Source organism: Helicoverpa zea, chromosome 12 (genome assembly GCF_022581195.2).
Source record: "Helicoverpa zea isolate HzStark_Cry1AcR chromosome 12, ilHelZeax1.1, whole genome shotgun sequence".
Lineage (NCBI taxonomy): Eukaryota > Metazoa > Arthropoda > Insecta > Lepidoptera > Noctuidae > Helicoverpa > Helicoverpa zea.
This window is the reverse complement of record NC_061463.1, coordinates 11,999,181-12,016,502: the sequence shown is the minus strand read 5'-3', so window position 1 is coordinate 12,016,502 and position 17,322 is coordinate 11,999,181.

The following is a 17,322-nucleotide window of genomic DNA, read 5'->3' as shown; positions in this document are numbered from 1 at the left end:
CAGCTCCACACGTCTGATTTCCCCCGGGACCAGCTACGTTGATGGCTCGTAAGATAGAGGAATTTTTCGATATTAACATTTATATTTAATGAGATTAACTTGATTTATGTCAGGTATGGCTGATTTGTGGAGATTTGAGATCGATTGGAGTCTGTATCGGGTTTTAATAAAGTCGATTGCTTTAGCAATTTTGAGGATGAGCGAATTTGTAAGAGATAAAATTAAAATGTTGAGGGTTCCTATCAAAAATGATTTAGCTCAGATTTTTTAGGGTGGAATTTGAATTGACGAAACCATTAAAATAAATGACCAAGAAAGCAAATGGCTGGACTTTATAAATTCTGTTATAGCAGAGTTTTCATTTAAAAACAAAAATGGTACCTATAGCTTCCTACTTAGAGTTATAGATTGCTGATTCTGTAGCTAGCTGTAACTAGCTTTGTGAAGGCCTGAAACTTAATAAAAAAAAACTATGATTTTTGCCAAGAAATCAAATAAGTATTACAAATAATATTCTAACAAGCTCGTGATCAATAAAAACAATATGTTTATTCTAACGTCAACGCTTACAATACAATGCCAAACCCACACATGACAGAGAGGAACTTGTAAAACATATAAAATGTATCGTACATTCCTTTGTACAGTTCACTACAGAGTAAAAATAATAATGAATGATAAAAGTTCTGAAGCATAGTATCTATTAAATAAGTAACCTGAGACTTAGGTCAGGTAAGCTCAAAAGCTTTATTACATTGTATTGCAGTTACGTCTAATTAAAGTCACACATAATATAATCATACAAAATTAAAATCATCATAGTTATGGTCTGTCCACTTCTGGAGATTATTTCACTCCAACAGACTGCATCAATTTACTGCTCTTTTTAATCGACCATTCATCGCACAAAGTAAAATATACCAACGTCATAAGTACTAAATTATTTGTAAAAAACTATAGAACCGTTTTCAAACAATCTATAAGCATTAGAATGCTACAATATCCTTGATAACCATGAGCTAGTATTTTATACTTAGTCAATGTTATTCAATTGTATTACAAACAAATGAAAATCAAACGAAAGCCTTTAAATTTTACACATGCAGAACGCAATAGGTGCATTCACAAGTAGCCGTATAAATTCCTCTTAACCTACTATATCAACATCGTCATTACTACCATTGTGTCCATACAATTCACATTCTACCAGCTCCACATTTTAACCAGGCATTCAGGTACTGAATACTGTGTCTAACATTGTACCACGGAGTAAGGAAAGATGAGAGTGCCAGAGTGCAGGTGGGTCAGGCGCCTTCTTCTAGGTCCAATACGTACAGTGGGCATGACTAAAACTGTCAGATACGAGTGAACTAATGAGGCGCTTGGGTTTTTTTAAGGCTATTCAGTTATTTTTGGTATAGAAAAAAATGATCGGGTCCAAAGAAGGCGTATAAGCGCGAAAACAGCAACGTTCGTCGTCCTACGCGTACATTTTGGCACGCTACATTTCTTAGGAGATTTTCCGTTATGGCACCTCCGCTAGTGATTTTATTCTCCATGCGTTGTAGCATCGAGATCTGCGAACATTTTCCTGAACTAATGCCCGATCACGATGCACAACTGTGCGATTGTGCGCCCGATTGGGTAAGGCTGGCTGCATACTGACGACTTTTGGCAAAATGTTTTGGTTTGTAATTTCAGAAGTAAGTAAATGTAAAACTTTGGTAATTCATTGGTTGATGGCATTTCTGCCAATATTCATTAGGATATAACGTTAATTTTAAGTCTTCATTTACATTCTTGGACTAAACTTTAGAATATGATAAATGTACAGTTGGTTAAACTTGTAGTATCTAACTACTTCATTCGACTTTGTTAGACTTCAAAAAAGTCATTGTTTATACTGATATAGGGCATTCAATAAATCACTACTTTACATTCAATACTGTATCAAATTTCAAATAGAAAAAGACATTAAAGTTTAAGTCAAGCTACATCAACTGAAGCAGCTAGAAAGTTTATGACTTTCATTCACCGCAAGCAATGTTGACAGAGAACATTCCCGGAGTAAGTACATGTTCAATAAAAATGCATAATTATGGGATTGCACGGCGATTGCATAAGGCCCTCCACACTCTTGCGACCGCTGCGTCAATAGCGAACAGTGCACCGAGCTAATGCTGAATCAAGATACATAATTGCGTGATTGTGCACTGGGTGAATAAGGCTCGCTACACGTTAACGACTCGACGCGTCTATGCCGTGATATAAGTAGGAATACAAACTGAAATAAAAATTAGTAAATGTAGTGTGTATATTTTCTTTGCGATTGGTTAACATATATTTTAAATGCTTAATTTTTATTAATTTACAAATAACAATTAACTTATATGAAAAAATATTTCTTAGGATATTGTGACTTTATGCAACCAAACCAATCCACATAGGCACGACTGCCAATAAGCGTGCAAAAAATATTTGGCAGCGCAAAATCGCTTGTCCGCGGCCAGCCTTACAAAAGCACGAACTCTTATCCAACAATGGTTGGTAATAACTTTCTTTGTGTTGAAATATAAACTGTGTACGCACATTTTAATCACGCATTGTTGTTCCTGAGGTTAGAACTAAGCTTAGAGTGTTAAACAAACCGGAACCGGCATAAAATCTCTCAAAGACAGTCAGCACTCAGCGGGGCCCCATAGATCTGAAGCCTACTGGGGCTACGAGTTGTTGCTTCCTCCCCCCTCGCTGTAACCACAGCGGTGGGGTTATTTTAAGATTTCCTACCAAAAAAAGCATAAAAGCTCTATAACTAAAAGTCTGCCAATTTACACACGGGAAGCGAGGCAACGCAAAAAATACAGGTCACTTATGCACTACATAGATCACATCGTTACGCACACACAAGCATACACTTGACGCACTCATGTACAAGTATGAAATGAACTGTGGTCTTTTATCTTTAACAGAGGGGAAGGCGTCTCCAGTAAGTTATATGCTCTTAGAAATAAACACACAGATCGGATGCCGTTAGGACGTAGGCGAAATTTTCCGGGCCATTGTTCATTCCACTCTTATGTTATAACGAATCATAAATCGTTGGAGAGCACTTTCGTTAATAAATCGTGTATTGCTTGTTGTTGGTTTTCTTAAGTTTATTTATGTTTAACTGTAATACGCATTATATTTCTTTGTCCGTTAGAATCATTTTGTTATATATTTTGCAATGGATACAATTTCAAATCAATCAGTCAATCGGACAAGCAAACATTTCAAAAATATCTGTACGAAAATATGCGCCGAGTGCCAAATGATTAGGTACTATGTCAAAGTTTTGCCTGACCGGAATCAGCTAATTATGAAATTGTGTGTTCAGTTTAAAAAACAATATTGTCTTCCCAAATCCAAAACCACAAACGAATCAAAATAATATTTAAACAAGTTTGAAATAAAGTAGACAAGAGAAAATGTCAAACCAAAGAACGGACTGCTTTCTGAGGATAAATACAATAAATAATAAGTCCTTAGAATATGTACATTGTTGCATTAAAATACGTCTGAATAAACTTAGACTCTGCCTTGTCATCGCCAACAGATAAATCTAGTATTAGAAACTAAGATAAGGGTAACCATAATATAGGAGACAAGCTGGATAGTAACCAAACCAGAAATATAATAATCATTGGCAAGGAAACAATATGTAAGCGTGTTAAACCAACTGTAAGACACTCAAAGAATAAATTTTCTAAAATTAAAAATAAAGTCAAGAATGTTAAGAGAAGCACGTTCTTGATAAAAAATCCCCATTTGTTTAAGCTTAGCCATGGACGAATACATTTTTTCTAAATCTACAGTACTGTGCCACTTTTTTCAAACAGCTGTTGAGTGAACAATCATTTACAATGATGCATTAACTGCGATCACCATCACAACACGAAAACGGTTTTAACTTCGCAAACTAAGAGGACCCACACACTGCAAACTTTTTAGTCAGCCGATAGATATTTTGGGTACATAAATTAGTATGAAAATGAATGGTAGAACGCACATTATACAGATAAAGAATTTAGGCGGCATCAGACTGACTGAAAACTTTGTTTAAAATCCAGAATTACAAAAAAAAATTGTTAACCATCGGGTCAACTGTCGGCCGACTATTTAGTCTGGAATTTGTGGTAACTTCTTTCCTTAATTCCTTAGAGACTCTAAAGAATTCAAGTTAGTTCCAATCTACACATTTAACCCTATTTGAATCGGATCAAAACACTTATTCCATACTTTAAGAAACGTGCTCAAACACGTTTGATGGTTGCAAGCAGCGTGACTAAGCAAACTTAGACGGGAATGTCGCGCGCCTGGCTAGCTCCGTGGTCACCCTAGCGAGCCGTGAGCCACAATATTTGTCCAACTGAGTACTATGTTCTATGCACGTACATTATAAGTATAATCCTGAAACTGGTTTGCTTGTGAATGATACCTCTGTGGTAGAAATGAAATGGCGGAGTTAGAGGAGATTTTTTTTTTTTATTTATTTTCTTGAGTACCTTCTGGTCATTTCTTATTTTAAATCTGTCTATGTATCTTGTTTAAATCAATAATCAATTATGTCTCAGTTTAACCGGATGATGCAGCCGAGTACCAGTGTTTTACAAGGCGTCTGCCTATCAATAATGATGTTTGAACCTAAATATCTACGAATAGGTAAAAGTACGTAAATATATGAAATATTATAAATATTTTTAGCTGGTATAGCGTGAAAGTAAAAAGTAAAAGTACTTTTTGTGAAGTACTAATTCAGAAAGGTAGTACCGATAGTTGATCCTTGCGACAGTACTTTTCGTTTCTCATAAAATGCATAAAGTAGGCGCTTACTTATGCAAAGCTAATGAGTAAATGAAGTAATCTGTAACTAATTTAATATGGCCGAGTTATGTTGCGATAACATTGTAATAAGGAGTCCAGTAAACTTAACAGCGGTAACATTAAACGATTCAAATAATTATTATAGCATTTGCATAAGGTAATAAATATATTATATCCTTATACATATTCTTATTCTTCTATTATCCTGGTGCACAAATAAGTTGCATTCGGCTTGCTTTTTGAAATAAACGATATAATACTTTAGCAACTAAACAACTAAAAACTTTTAACCACGAAATGAAATACGAGATGCTGCAGTAAACTACAACTCGCTAGTTCACATTCCTTAGCTAAAATATCGTCTATTTTTCTCAAGAATCACGATCTCTTCAACTGCAAGCTAGTTTTACCTCTGAACTTTATTTTATAAGTATCTCATTACGTAGTTTAACTAGTGTTTATCCATTGCCTCAAGTCTTACCCAACTTTGCAAAAGGCTAGAACGTTTACAGGCGTTGCGAGTTCGATGCCTATCAGACATCAATCAACGTCACCATCTATAGGTTACCGACGTGATCAAATTTAATAAGAAGGTAATTTAAGCCTTAGAGTATCCGCACAGTTGCACGCTGTTCAAATAAACTTGCATATATTTCTTCGGCACAAAGCATATACCTAAATGTAGAGGCTGATAGACATATCGACGCCAAAATAATGTTCGACAAATATATACAGATATAATACATTTACATAGGAAATCAACAGCTTCTAAGAAACGGACCGTTCACAGTCTTCACTGGTAGGTCTTTTCAAAAGCTCTAAGACATCCTTTAATAAATCTTCAGTATCTCACATCTCACTACCTGTATTGAGGAACAAACCAACATTCCGTATGGTACATTAAAATTAATTTACAGCTACATTTCGCAACTTTCCGGCCGATAAGCTCATTGTTAGCCGCCATTGTACGCAATCGTTGTGTGTAAGTTATAAGGAACACCTGTTCCGTTGTTTGTCATATTATATTAATAACATTAATTAACTTGTTGGGAAATAGGTGCGTTTGTAACGCGTTTGTGCTCTTATTTGCGTACTGTTTTGTAATATTCATAGCAATTTTAAGCTTCAGCGAAATAGATATTGTTGTGATTCTTGGTTCTCTTGATTCATATATATCGTTTGACCATCCAGTGTTATTTCATTCTATAAGATATTCCTGATGGAAATGAATAAGGAAGAATTTTAGAAGATTCCTAAATTAAAAGTACCTGCACTTGCAGCGACGATATTTATATTTACTTCCCATTTTCGCGAGGAATTTCCATAAATAACATTACGAGGTGAAGGTTCCATACCCCGTAAATGGTCACAAGGAACCTATCTCAGAGCACAGTATAGGTTCCAAACCCGGAAGATATAGACTATAGCCCACCTGTATTGTAAAATCAATTTTACTAGAATAGCTCGTAAAACCGGAGCTATTTAAATAAGGTAATATTGGTATAAGAGGTACTGCAGAGGATTTCGTCAAGCCGCTCTCTAAGATAAACCTGTCGTATCTTATTATGTTTTACGATTGTCCTCACAAAAACATTACATGAAAAGGGTATTTTAGTCTCTTTACAGCTAACGACACGACTGGCAGACGACTATTGTAGGAAGATACGTCGTCTTACAGGGTTTGCGGGGTGGTTCGTTAGAGTTACGGCTCTTGTACAGAGATGGTTCCAGATATAACCAAGGTAGTTTAAGCTACTAAAGGTCCGGCACTCCTTACCGCTGTACCACAGTGGGACTTTGGAAAACTTGTCTTGATCCCACAATACTAATAGGAATATTTATATCAACAAGATAAATGTATTTGAACATAAAACGACAATTAGCTTACATTCTACAACTTGTGTTTTGTAGAGTAATGTTGAACAAGTTTAGAAGAAATTCCCTGTCCCAATTTTATTAAGTTATTTTATTCGTTGCGTTTTTAGGCTTCCTCTCTAACCTTAAACTAAAATTCACTTCTTCTCATTCGTCACAATATCATTCTACCACACAATAATATTATCTCAAAATCGTGTGGTGTAAAAGTCTTTGAAAAGGGCAACTAACCCGTCTCCCAGAAGATTCAATTTGCGAGGGCGAGATTCGCGTAGAATAAAAAAATAAAATATTATCCCCACTTTATAGGTCAACTGTGAAGGAAGGAGCGTTTGGGAGCAGATTTGTGAAGCCCGTGATAAATCTACTAGCTCCTCTTTGAAATGTCCATTATTCTGCTCTTTGGTTTCAAGAGATATATATTTCTTGAAGATTTTGATTTAAGTTTTGATGAGATTTATTGTAGTTAAAATTAGCTAGGCTGCAAACTGAATTCTCTTTATTTTCTTTTTCTATCTCGTTTTGATCAAGAGGAGAAAAGGTATGTTGATGGTCAGAGCCAATCAACTGTGGTAAGTTTAATTAAAGTTGTTTTATGAATAAAAAAACTTATCTAAAGTTATTCTCTAAACTACAATATTAATACAAGTTCCGCTAAATCAGTTGCCATCTGCAAATTCTACGTAAATCTAAACAGAGCTCCTAGCATTATCCAAATTAACAGTGTAAACTGCTAAACCAGTGTCACCCGTAACTTCGGATCTTGACTAACAATTACTGTGGTGCGGCGAATTGTAACCCATCCCTCGCGGCAATAATTAAGTAAATATGACGAGCAAACGTCACGGGGTGACTTGCTCAGATGTTAGAAAATGCGTTGATGTGCGGAATATAGGAATACTGGTTTAAATGTAATGTGAAAGTGAATGAAAATGTTTCTTTTTTAACTTTAAACTACAAAAGATTATAATAATATGCGTTAAAATAATTGCTAGAGCCTTTTAGACATATTTGAGCAGGTATTATGGTAAGCTGAAAAGTCCAAAACTTTCCAGAACAAAACCCGGCTGGTGACTAGTGAATGATGGCGCTTTAATCATCTTTTAGATCTAGGATAAGATTTAGCTCAGGCTATGTGGAGAAGCAGTTTTTTCACATACTACTCAATGTAGACAGTTTGCCATTTTTGCTCATATCAAACCGACAGCTTCTTACATATCTTCCTAGCTCCTTGTTATGATAGTGAGCGCTGAGCGCAGCGCACGGGATTACTCGACAGGTATCACTTACATTGTGTGCTAACTAAAGGTTGAGGACCTCCTTTATTTTACAGTTGCAAGTGTAATGAAAATGTTTTCATTAGTGATTTTTTTGTATAGGTACATTGGAAAGGTTTTTTTTAAAGAGTTTTGTTACAGTGCATAAAACCAGTGCATTCTTCTTATTCGATTTTAAGTATCTTTTCTTGAGAAGCGAACCTGCAGAGCTACACTAAACTCCAAATTACTACTCAATCACTGAAACGGGTTATTAACAAAACTTACTTAATAAAATCTGATAATTTACATAGTACACACACATACATACAATCAATCTATTACCAATCAAACAAAACCAAACAGAAAACAAAAACCAGCCATTATACCGTTCTTTCTGCAATTAATTGTTCATTCAATAGTAATTAACGTGGACTGGATCAAGGGCTTTCCACCGAGTGGAAAAGTGTGAAACGCGACAAACAGACAGTCACACACATAGACACGGCGCGTCTTGATGCGTCATTAGCGAACCATTGCTGAGTGTTTTTACTCTGTGGGAGGAACAGGGTTGACAAAAAACAATTGAATAGTTTTTCGGTTAGAAAAGTGGTAGATTTCATTCAATTTATTTTACAACTTAGGTACAAAGGAAACAGTGTCATATTCATATGAAAAGCGAATAATTGTTGTCAATTCTTTTTCAATTAACTGTATTCTCTGAGTTTTTTCTTTATAACTCATCATTTGCCTTTCTTTTTGGCGTATCTACGGGCCGACCGCGCCAAGCTTTGCTTAACCTTATGATCGATTAACGTGGCTTTTACTTTTTTCCTATATGAATAACGATGACTTCATAATAACAAAAAGAACCTCTCAAAAACCAGTAACCGAATAAATATTATAACAAAAATACATTTATTACCTTCACCCAAAACTGAGGGAAAAATTCCATAATTTTCCGGCAATATTTTCACAGCATTCCCGGACCACGGAAGCATAATATTATCACATTTTTTGTCGGCCATTTTCCATTGGAAAGCTTTTGTAGCGTGTTTGAACATGACTCTTCATATTTCAAACGTTTTACTACGAGTATATGTTTTGCATACATATTGGTTGTTCTACGATCTGTGATAGCCTGATCCGAGGTACAAATACCATCTATATATGTTTGCAGATAGTTAGGAGTGATTTTAAGATATAACTTCCTAATTTATTTGTAGAGTTGAGGAAGAAAATGTGGGTGTATTTTCAGTTAGAAAAACTGATGTCATTATGCAGTCATTAATATTGTTGACTTCATAAAAAATACAATGCCAACATACGAGAACATTAACAGTCTCTTATATCTTTTTTGAGTTTGAATAGTACTTTAAAAGTTCAATCTTGCAACTCTCTACTTACTTGCTTTTATAAAATAAAGTTTATATATATACTTCCTTAATCATTTATTTCGGAGATCATTCCTATAGTGCAAGTACATATTACAACAAACTTACAAAACTAAGTAGTAAAGGTGAACTAAATCTGAGAAAGGATGCAGCGTTATTCTAACCAAACACGTGAGGTAGCAATTTAATCCTAATTTTCTACATAGCATAGAAAACTTAAACGCTTTAACAACTGAGGGCGGGTTACACCTTAGAAAATTAGACATAAATTAACACCAGTAATTGCCTACTTGGCTCTTAGGTAGCCCTGCCCGTGGGACGTATCGGCTCGCTAATTCTTCCGTGATTTATATGTTCCAAGGATTACCGCCGGATTACGCTGACTCGGGTTCGACGACCGGGTAGATAATGCCAGATTTACACACCGCCTCTTAGGAAAAATCGTAATGGATTGGATTGCGATTGCTTCTTTGTTAATGTTGATATTGGCGGCGATTTTTAAGTAAATAATTTGTTTTCTAAGGGCTTAATTCGAAGCTTTAAGAATGCTGTGAGTAATCCAGACTTATTTACAACAACATGTTTTCAGAAAAGTTGTAATTTTAAACATAGGGATCTGCTATAAAAATAATGGTAAAATAAACTTTTTTCATTTTTTATAAAGGCTGAGAGATTTGTCATAGTAGTAGTCAGAGATACTTGTATTAGTACTTGTATTTTTATTATAATTTGTATTAAAAACTTCGTAAATCACTTGTTTTTGTTCATTTATAAGTGGTTTTATTTACCGAGTTATTCTATAAATCCCCACCGCGAAACCCCCACTGACGTTTTTATGCATTTTGAGACCTTTTTTCATTTTTTATAAAGGCTGAGAGATTTGTCTTTCAGTATCTTATCATTCAACGCAAGAAAAACCGCGCGAAAAACCAAACGAAGCTGAACCCAAAAAAGAGGCCACATACGTCAATACTGACATTCCATTTTCAAACCGCTAACCCCATAGATCACTGTGACGTCACAGAATAGGAAAAGGCAATGACACATAAAGGTACGTCTTAGAAGAGAACTGCCGACTGCCTCCGCCTACCGCACGTGCCGCAGCTGCACTACTGATTTGTATGTATTTACATGAAACCGTTTTGAGTCGAAGTTATTACAGTATAAAAGAGTTTTTCGAGGACAGAACTAAACAGTAAGACAGTGTGCAATATAAAAAAATTTAAATATAGTATGGTAGAGAAAATAAAGGTAGTATAAATAGTATAATAATAAAGGTATATATGAATATAATAATATATATAAGTAAATATATAAGGTGTACCTAAATATATAAGATTAACTAAATAGTTTGTAAGTAATTGTATATTAAAATTGCTGCGCCCTAACAGGGTATCATGTATGTACCTCTACATTTTATAACACCTTGTAACACTCATGATTGCAATAAATATTTGTAGTTTGAAGTTTTGAATGGTTTTGGCAGCAGCACGTGCAGATACCCTTCAGATATCGACTGATTTCATGCAGCCGCTATACGAGCGATCCGCAGTTGCAGTCGGCAACTCGTATCCAAAACGTACCTTTAGTCGCAAGAACCACTCAGTATAATTTGCTTTCAGTAAAAACGCTGAAAGACGAAGCATTAGTCAAGAATTATGAATACGTATGAATGATATAGAGCAAATTTTCGTTTGTCTGTGAGTATTTTATGCTATCGTAGATCAATTTGAAAGTGATAGATTTTTTATTTTATGAATGTTATTGTTGGGGTCAACGTTTTGAAAGTTTATAGTGACACCCACACTTAAACATTTTTTGCGAAATGCATCGATTACTTAATTCGTGAAATCATCAATATATCGAATCTATTGTGTTTCACATTAAAAAAACACCGGTATTACAAAAGGTAGTACAAAATTAATTTAAAAAATATGAACCTATTGTAACTTATCCATATAAACATTGATATTAAGTACTTAAATGTTACTCGAAGAATGTCTATGTATAAAAAGAAGCATGTGTACAGTGGGACCCTTAAAAGTCTGATGATGAATAAAGAAGAAACCCAGTGAAACTAATAACCAACAAGTTAAAATCACTCGACTGTTACAACAATTATATTTCCCTGCCAGTTGACGATTCCTAGTTTTGAATAGTTTGACCACAGAGCGATGCTTCATCAGGATGTCACGCCGTCAGCCGATCTATCACGCGTTGTGATAACAAAGTCGTGATACATTGCTGGTTTTATTTATCGCATGTGCAGATTTGTTGACGATGGTTTTTCAATAAAGCGTAAACTGGCTGTGCAGAGTCATTACTATGTTTTTTATCCGATTGCGCAAGAAGGAGGTTATGTTTTCCGAGTTTATATGCATAATTAAACTGGTGTCCTAAGGTACATGACCTAATTAGTTCATTACAAAAGCTAAAATCATCTAAATAAAAATATATAAACTAATTATACAAAAAGGATATTTTCTTTGGTTTGGATCTTACAAACTCCAAAGCCAACAGGGTAGTCTGAAGCCAGAAATTCTGACAACCAGTCTTTACCCGTATAATGAATGCACTTGGGTAGATTGGAAGCCGACCTCAACATGAAATTACCAAAAGGGCTAGAGACGTTTCGCTCTAACTAAACTCGAATTTAATGATGCACTTAGATTTCTTAAAGTATTTACACAACATTGGTAAGTTCTAGATATTACCCAATACATACAAACCTTGTACAAATATCGATGAATACAGTAAACTTAACCCAACAAGCTCACAGATGATCACAGCGCTCAAAGCCTGTATTTAATTGTATAATCACGTCCCGACTGTCGCATTAGTTGCGCGGGCGCTTTGTGCGCTTTCGGCGTTCTATATAGCGTTGTAAGGATACTCCGCTAACGAGATAGGTGTACTAGAAGTGGAAAAAGCAGAAGTTATTGCAAGAAATAAGTTAGAGGGAAAATAAAAAAGGTAGTCGTCAACGCGATTTTGGAGGATTCAGATGCTAGTGACTCTCATGAAGTTATTTCAAAGCAATTATTCGTTTTTATATTTGTTTTCATACAATTTAGCAAAACAAGACTGAATCCTGATATACTTTATTGTTGAAAGAAATACATATCTAGTATTCTAGTAGATTAAAAGTTCATAATTTCAACCATAGGACGTCCATTGCTCAACATTGACCTTCCCTATTTACTTCCAAATGGACCTGAAAGGTTATCAAAATTGATAGCACAGCTTCTACAGTTAACATAGCAAAGCCCCTAATAACATATACAAGTATAGATACACTCATAAACTATCTACCCACGAACGTAACATAAAACAATAGGAGATACCCCATAGTGCCGAAATTAGCATTTAAACGTCGACAAGATTGAATTCCGCGGGAGGTCGCCGTGTAACCTAGGCAATAACATTTAAGCACCTCTTACTGTCTTGTGGTCAATGGCATTGCTACTGGTAGTTATACTAGGCTATTTACGGTAATGAAGTTAAGAGTAGGCTAGTGATGACCTTTCAAGCCATGGTAATCATTCCTGATAGAGTGGCACCTGTAAATTAGCACCTGGTGTATCATGCAGAAAAATGAGTATAAAGTTGCGAGGTAGCGCCTGAGCATTAAAGTAAATAGATGTGGAGAAAAGACAGAAATACAACTATCTGTAAAAGACAATATGGTTGGAAATAATATAATATAGAAGAGTTTTGAAGAAAACATGCTGTGCAACCTCAAATAAGATTTGGAAATCTGCAGAAGGATAATGATGACGATACGAGTGTTATAGGAATAACTGGAATTACTTTGGCGAGTCTTTTATATTCATACGATTTAACAAAAAAGTCTTGCGCGTTCCTTATTTTCGGCAGTATTTGTGTACCTTTAGATTCAGGATTACCTATTTAAAAACGTACCACTCATACTACAGCAGCTCCTTTTAGAATCTTCTCAGCACCTTTACGCTAACTTCCCTTGATTCCAAGGAACTACCTTAAACATTACATAACTACCTTTTCCAGTATTATAGTTCCACAAGCTTTAGAGCCGTCATCGGTGCGCGCGCGCCGTCGTAACTCTTCGCGCGCCATTGTGCATTGAACTCGCATTTATACGGCCCGACTTGTGTTTGACAACTAAGTTCTGATCCGTTTCTATGGCCGTTTGAACTGAACTGTAATGATGTTTAAATGTTTCGCAGCTAAATATTTTTTTTGCTTTGAAACCGTTTGAAGTTTTAAATTATTTTTATTGATATAAGCTACAACTCAAACAATCGAAGGATCGAGACGTGTGGAGACAAACTGGGGAGGAATTTGCCCAGCAGTAGGACAGTTAGTGCTAGAAAAAAAGCTACAATTATTGCAGTAAAGCTTCCAATACAAATATTTCTGATTTACTAAGTTGCGATTCAAGTTGCGTATAGCTGTAAATATACTTAATTTTGAAAATAAATACACGGAATATCCGAGATGTTCCGTGCAAATTTTCTCAAGCAACGTTTCCACCAAGTACACAAGTTGACATCTCAACTTAAATCCCATCTCCTTTAAAATTACGTAAAATCACTTAAACGTACACACTTAAACTAACTGCGGACTACTTACAGAGAATCCTGGCTGTAATTACGAATTATTACGTGCAATTATTGTTTATAATTACGATTTATGTGCGCCATTGCGCGTACGCAGCCAACGGATAGAGTCATCTATCATGTATAAAGATAAATATTAGCCAAGATGACTGCGAGATTTAATGCCTGATATTTAGTGTGGAGCAGGTAAATTATAGATAAAATGTCAGCTATTTTGTTGAGGATTTGAAGTAGGTACACAAGCAGGATGTTTTGACTAACACTGCAAGTTTAAAGATGTTGTGCAAATTATTTATTTTGTAGTTAGGTGAATATTTACAGGTCAGTATTGTCAGTTTTAAAAAGATTACTTAAAATCTTTTCTATGTGATCTTGTTTTATGTTTATTTATTTATTTATTTTATACACTATGGAGGACTTACAGCTCAATCAAAACTAAACAATAGAAGGAAGTCATAGTCAACAGAGAGCAAATTAGAACTCCTCGCTTATAATATTAGCCTAGAAATAACGTGGTCACATATTAGTGCAACGTTTTTACAGACAATAATATAGATTTTAAACAACAACATGGTGTATATTTTCATAACACTTTTTTTTTAACGACGTCAAAAATCATCAAATGACCCCTCCCGCTGTGGGTTAGCAGAGGTGAGGGAGTGTCAGACTCTTACTGACTAAAAACCGTCGTGTTCCGTCATAGGCCTTTTATGTACCAGGGCCGCGGTATCTCTTTCGAACAACCCGCAGCCCCGGCAGGCCTTGGCCCTGCTGGGCCCCGCTGGGGTTGCTGACATCTCTTTGAGGAGCGCGTGGAACAACGCGCGCCGTCGACACGGGTCTGTCGTCTAAGCAGACAGAGGGACGGTGAGCCACCCGAACTCACCGCCCACAGACCCACGCCTACGGTGGCCGGAAGTCTTTACGCGACACCCGGCGCCCATGGTGTCTACCTGGTCCAGCACGGTGGCCGGGATGAGAGGTGCGTACTCTCTGGCGTTCCGCCTCCTCCTTCTCGAGCATGACCGCTTCGCAGAAGGAGGCGACGGCATCCCATTCCCTCTCGTCCCGGACCATGGCCTGAACCAGGGCCGGACGCGAGAGGTCGCCGCCGCCCAGAGCCTCGACGAGGACCCGGCGGTGCCCTTCCCATGCGGAGCACACCTGGACTGTGTGGTCCACCGTGTCCTCGGGGCTGTCCGCACAATGGTGACACCCGGGCGCCTCCTCACGACCGATTCGGTGCAGGTACCTCCCGAAACAACCGTGTCCGGTGAGGACCTGCGTCATGCGGTACGTGAGGGCGCCGTGACTCCTCCCGAGCCACTCCTCAAAGAGGAAATTCATAATCAGGAAAACATTTCGTACCTATGTTATGTAAACAATCAAGTACCAACTGGACATACAATTTCAATCAATTACATTAACTAGTACTAGTATATTTGCTGTATCCATTCATAACTCAAACGACATACGCGATGTTCTGCGGCAACCATCAAAAAAAGAAAGCTCGACATCAACGCTGACGGTTGAATTTACGAACACCTTCGTAAAGAGTGAGTTTTTAACCGCAGTTAAGGAATACAACAAGCGTAATCCTAACAATAAAATAAACTCCTCTCACTTGGGTTACGAAAAACCAACAACACCAGTCTACGTTGCAGAGCAATTAACTGCGACGTCAAAGCGTCTTTTCTATCTGGCCCGTACCTACGCGAAAGTCAACGAATACTCGTATTGCTGGACTACGGACGGCCGCATCCTGTTGAGGAAAAACCCTGACAGCCCATCTATTGTTATAAGAAGCGAACAACAACTAAACAGCTTATCTACACCTAAAGTTATATGACTAGTACTGCTTAACGAGAGTTTACTCTTATTAGTTTCTTGTTGTTGGTTTATTTTTTCTAGTACTTATATCATAACTTTTAGCTATAATAATGAAAGTATTCACCTTTCACAGACAATATATAAACACAAAACACACACACAACAATTATTCATCTTCAACACACACTCTAGATACACAACCTTTCATCATCACACAATATTTTCATGCTCCCAAAACACGAACTCTCATCTCCACATTCTGACTGCCACTCGTGTACCCTTTTACTTAATTTCTTTTCTACAATGTCTAATGATATTATAGAATATATTAGAGATGTCGACGATTTTTCTGTATCAGATGCTCGTGTCTGTGCTCCCGAGCAAACCAAGTTATTTATGGGTAATCCAAGTGCGTGCTATACAATTTTAACACAAAATATTCGATCCATTAACTGTAACTTCCTAAACCTAGAAACTCTTGTCCACCGTATAGACTTTGACAGCGATTTTCTGGTTCTTACTGAATGTTGGTTATCATGTACCAGCAACTGTCGAATACCTGCACTACCTAACTACACTATGTACAGTACAACTAATCATATAAATCACAGTGATGGAGTTGTTGTCTACGCGAAATCATCTTTGTTAGCCTCCTGTGAAGAACCTGACCTGCTTGGAGCAGCCTCAGGTTTACTTATAAAGCTTGAAACTGACATAGCTGTTCTCTGTATCTACCGCTCGCCGTCAAATGATAATATTCGGACATTTCTCACTGCTCTAAATACCGTACTTCCAGCCCTCGCTAACTTTAACTCTGTAATTATTACCGGAGACATTAATGTTGACATTAAACCCGATACCCTTGACACGAGGTCTCACGAGTACCTTAGCACCTTAGCATATCATGGTTTTTTACCCGCGCACACTTTAGCTACGAGAGGCAACAACTGTTTAGACCATCTTATAATACGAACCAAGGCAAAAACTATGACACTAGTCTATAACACGACAGTGACTGATCACTGCTCGACCCTTTTCTCACTAAATAAAAATAAACTAAAACATATAGCTCAAAAAACTTATTCTAAAATAGATTACGAGGCACTTGACACCTACATGGAAAAACTTGACTTTAATCCCCTTTACCTTGTATCGGATCCTAACATTGCCATAGATAATCTCATATCAATAATAAAACCTGCAATAAATGAATGCACCAAAACTGCTAAAATTTCAGCTCGGAAAAGAATTCTGAAACCCTGGATTACACCTGGGTTGTTAAGGTGTATCCGGAATCGTGATTCTTTACACAAAAAAGTCAAACAGACACCAGGTAACTTAACTCTCCTTATAACTTATAAAAGATACAGAAATTTTTGTACTTCTCTGTTGAAAAAAGTTAAAAGGCAATACGATTCAAACGAATTAAATAAGGCTAGTCAGAACCCTAAAAAACTTTGGGACACCATTAAAACAATAACCAACACACATTCTACAAGAATTAAC